Below are 5,000 nucleotides of genomic sequence, written 5' to 3' on the forward strand. Positions count from 1 at the left end.
TTAACGAAAAGTTGACGAGATCTAAGTTTCATCGTTTACTTTCTTTGTTCGTTTTTGTGAATCCTGACCGTTGTATTGCTTATACTTTTCTTTTTTTTATAATAAATTCGCTTTAACGTGAAGACCTTTTTATTTTTATCATTTATGATTTACGTGCTAAGCACTCATCATGAGGACTAAAACGGAAACCATGTTTTGGTCATGATTTATTGTGGTTGTATGAATATCTTACCTTGTTCTGATTTTTGATCTCGGTTTGATTTTCTTTTTCGTCAGCGGCTGAGTATTGGCAACCGGTCCTTCGTTTTCTACATTAAAGATAACGAGTCGAACAGCATCCTGTCCATGGGTGTTTATAGGGGTCCTTGAGGGTCCTCTGCTGGATCTTGTTATCATTATGGTTGGCATTGTTCCTCTTGATTTTACCATTATTATTATTATCACTGTCGCTAGTAGTGCTGATGCTTACATTAGCCGAAACCCATGCACGACCTCGAGTATGGCTGTGTGTGTGTGTGACTTGGTAACGTGTCCCGTTAGCTGCTCAAGATGTCGCCAGCCTGCACAGCCCTTCTCTTGTGTGGTGATGTCGGCATCCACTTCCAGCCAGCATACAATTTATGCAGCAGGGCTCCTCGTCCTATCAACTGCGCTACCCAACGGCAAATTTTGAAGACAGTCAAAAGGATGGGCAAGCTCAAATCCTCCCAGCAAGGGTCAAGCGCCACCGTCCCTACAGAGTGATCACCAACAAAGGGACCAAGATCCAGGAGGTATCTATTCCAGGGCCAGATGCAGTCAGCCAACCAGAGCAGGATGAGGTAGCAGGTATACAGTCTTTATTTGGGGTGCTTACCCGACTTAAAAGTACTTCTGCACAGCTACAATATGCATTATCCTGCACAGTAGAGTAGGAAGCAGAAGTCAGACCAACCCACCCACACAGGTACCCCAGCAAATAGTTCTCAGCCAGAGTGGTGCCGTATCCATGTGTGTACCTGAACTTTTGCGCCCTCCATTGTTAACGCTGAAGTCAATACTGCACCTCTACAGTAGAATTCTGAACCGCCTCCAGCTACCAGAGCTCCTACATTCTGTGCATCATCAGCATCACCTCTTCTGCAACCATTCTCTCTTACCTACCTATTTGCTGGTGCTTCTGTTCATCTCTCCTACGCTAGTGGCCGTGACGAGATACCTGCACTTTATGGTGAGACGCCAGCAGCTTAATCAGGAGATTAAGTCATTGATCACCATCATCGAGCTCCTGACTCACCCTTCCACCGATGATGCATTCATTTGCAAGGCAAATGGCCATGCTGCTGTTTCAGTGGCATTAGCTTAAGGCTATACTGTGCACAAAGCTTAGAGATGCCAGTACATGCCATCGTTTCTTTGAAATGCTGGCTCACTCATGTATGGTTCCCTGCCAGGCACCCTTGGACTTTTAACAATTTGTTGAAACCTATAAGGTAGGGCGCCCGTGATTATCCTCATGGCATCGGGTATATGGAAGGCTTAGTGAGGAAGACTTTCACTGCTGGACTGCCAGGCTGGTAATCCTCGACTTGAAGGATGGCTGAAGAGTGCCAAGTAGCCTGGAATATGGCAGTTGGGGTAAAAGAAGCCCTGCTGTCCATCTTCAGCAGTCTGTGGGCTGGACACCCTCTAACAAGGACCTAGTACAACACAAGGTGCACCCATGACATTGGGCCTGCATGCTCCAGGTCACCTCACTGCCGTTGATCCTCTAGCACAAAACAATGTGCACCCATGGTCTTGGGCCTACATACTCCAGGACACCTCACTGCCGTGGATGTGCCAGCCCTGGAGCACTATAGTGATAGCTCTCTCTGGATAGCTCCAGTCCAAGGGGCACCTGCACCCAACATGAGTAACTTGACTCGGTCTGTGTCCCACCAGGTACGTTTACAGAAGCAGCTGATAGCCTTGACTCAGCCATTATCCTCACCTCGCCGTCGTAGTAGCCCTCGCAATCATCGATTGGTGGCTGTGGAGAGCCAAGACACTGCTGCCATGTGTCCCTTTGGTGAGTGCCGTCCAAGTCAAGGGTCCCGGCAAACGGGAGGCCAAGATACAACCCATGAAACTGCTGGTCAAGCATGTTCAGCAGAAGTCAGAAGGCACACAAATGATCACTATGATTGTTAATAGTAAGCTTCTCTCTTGTTTTGTCGACACAGGCTCTGAGACGATGGTGAAGGATACAATTGCCACACTACTAGGAATCTGCATTCAAGACAGCTTGAGAGTTTCACTGGCTTGCCCAAAATTGTGAATGCCGAAGAGGATCTCACCTTCACCATTCTCCAGGCATCGAAAATGAGGGCTGAATGTAACCAAACACTGGCCCAGGGAGGGGAGGGGTGATTGAACATACATGACCGCCTTGATTATTCCCTGTAGTCTGTTTGCAAGAGGGAGGGTTCACACTGCTTCTGTCTTGACAACAGGGCAGTCAATAAGGTGACCACCCCTGACACCTATCCACTTGAGTCGATGACATCCTGGACTCGTCATGTGGCCGGATGTGGTTAACAGTCCTGGATAGTAGATCAGCATATTGGGCGATATTGGTTCAACCTGATGACCATCCCAAGACTGCTTTCACGGATGGTAACTCATTGTTTCAGTTCTGCTGCGTACCCTTTGGACTATCCACCACACCCACAACCTTCCAGCTTGCTTCAGTGTTGGGGTGCTACACATTTGCCTATCTTGATGATGTGATCATAACATCATATTTTGATAGCCATCTACAGGACTTGTGAGAGGCACTTAGGCTTTTCGAAGGAGCAGGCATGAAACTGAATCTAGAAAAATATGAAGCTTCTCGGATTTATGATCGGTAGGTGTCCGTCCTAATCCAGAGAAAGTGGTATCCACTGTAACTGAAAAGGCCAAGATCTGTTCGGGACATATGACGAGTCCTTGGGGCATGCAGCTTTTTCAGATGTCACATCGAAGGATTTGCAACCATCGCTCGACCACTTACAAGACTAACCAAGAAGGGTGTAAAGTTTGAGTGGGGAAACAGCACAGACAGCATTTGACACCCTGAAAGAGGCATTAGTGAAGGCCTCTATTTTACATCCAGACTTCAGCCAGTCCTTTGAGATCCATTCAGATGCTAGTCTCCTGGCCCCTAGAGCTGCCCTCATCCAACGAGATGCTGAAAGGGTGCCCTGTTGTGCCAGTGTCTATTGGTCACAGGTGCTAAAGGAGGCTGATATGTTATCCAACAAAGGACCTGGAGGCCCTTGCTGTCGTGGAAGCTGTCCATGTACAGATCCTTACACCTATGGTCGGCATTTTACTATCTGGAGAGATCATCAACCCTTAACCCATGTCTTCTTGCAGCGAACAAAGAGCAACAGGCTGAGTCATTATGCACATGAGCTAGGGGAATACGACTTTGCTCTGCAGTACTAGCAAGGGCCAGTAACTTTGTCCCTGTACTCTTGAGACCAGCAGGTGAACCACCCCCACCTGTAGATTCTATCCAGTTGAGCATCCTAATCCTGAACCTGCGCTTCCGACCAGCTGGAGCAGCATGAAGCCAAGTTCTCACCACCATGGACCCAAAAGAGATGAGGGAGTAACAATTACGTAACCCAACCTGCAATGACCTCATCAACTGGTTGAAGGCACGCCAAGTCTTAGCTCAACAGCGTCCACCTGCTATTATCTCCAGTTTCGAAATAGATGGAGATTTGTTCACCTTCGAGAATATTCAGGCAGAGAAGTGAAGCAGCTGTATGTTCCTCTGCACCTCCAGACACTGGATTTGCATCTTGCCCATTACCCACCCTCTGCCATGCACCTAGGAGCTTTAGAGACATACAATGTCTGTTTTTTGCCAGACAAGATCCACCCATGGAGGCCCTTCTAGTGATGTTTTCTGCAGACCCGACGGATCCAAGAGGTTCTTTTAGAGGGTACCATTATGTTTTGTCCATTATAGATCACCACACCCGCTTGCAGCTGATCCCACTTCATGACAAGACAACCGACTGAATGTTGACAACTTTCATGGACAACTACATAACTTTATTTGGCCCCCCATACCAGTAGCATGCTGATAATGAACTCGAATTTTCATGAAATGAGTGACATTCTCTTTTGAAGACTCTCCATGTGAAACACTCGTTTTCTGAAGTATCACCCCATCTTTCACAGCAATAGAGCTGTGAAAGATTGACAGCATTGGTTCAATGTGTACCCTTTCCGTCGCCTATACACCTAAATGCTGTTGGCCTTGCCCTCAACACTGCTATCCACCGCTTGATAGGAGACCAACCTCTCTACCTACCGACAGGGACTTACAAACGAGAAGACTCCAGATGCTGGACTCATGGTGAAGAGCTTGTCAGATGCTCTTTGTCTGGCTGTCGAGGTAAGCCTGAAGACACGTGAGGCCTTTTTTCAGCATCCCGAAACTCCTAACACCTTGATACATACTACATGTCATAGTCGGTACAAAACACGATTATCATCAGAGTTTGCATTGACATACAGGGGATCGGGAATAGCACCGTTCTCATGTGCCCAGAACTCGGTCCCTGCTAAGAAGGGACAAGGAACAGTTTATAGGAAGTCTTGCAGAGGAGGTAGAAGGCCATTTCTTAGTAAATGACCTTCGTCCTGCATACCAAGCCCAGAGAAAGCTGAACTCCAAGCCCTCTTCACAGGTGACAGCAGTTCGCTCAGTAAATGGTCAGATCATTTCAGATCCTGTTGCGGTGCGGGAACGTTGGGCTGAGTATTTTGAGCAGCTGTACCAGGTTGACTCACCAACAGTTAACTTGGATGCGGGTCCCACGCTGCCGGATCCACCCATCAGTGAAGACCCTCCCTCCCTAACTGAAGTTAGGGGGGCGATTTCCAAGCTGAAGAGTGGTAAAGCAGCAGGTATCTGCGGCATACCAGCTGAACTGTTAAAGGCTGGTGGTGAACCTATTGCACGGGGGTTACATGCT

The 5,000-nt window shown here is 47.8% G+C and overlaps 2 protein-coding genes across 2 annotated transcripts in view; one reads left to right on the forward strand and one right to left on the reverse strand.

The window, feature by feature from the left end:
* The window catches only part of LOC113820972 (probable glutamate receptor), a 139,585-nt gene that overhangs the window by 28,254 nt on the left and 106,331 nt on the right, over positions 1-5,000 (forward strand). The window lies entirely within an intron of this gene.
* Positions 1-5,000, reverse strand: part of LOC113820200 (uncharacterized) — an 18,819-nt gene that overhangs the window by 2,636 nt on the left and 11,183 nt on the right. The window lies entirely within an intron of this gene.

Source organism: Penaeus vannamei, chromosome 16 (genome assembly GCF_042767895.1).
Source record: "Penaeus vannamei isolate JL-2024 chromosome 16, ASM4276789v1, whole genome shotgun sequence".
NCBI classification, from domain to species: Eukaryota; Metazoa; Arthropoda; class Malacostraca; order Decapoda; family Penaeidae; genus Penaeus; species Penaeus vannamei.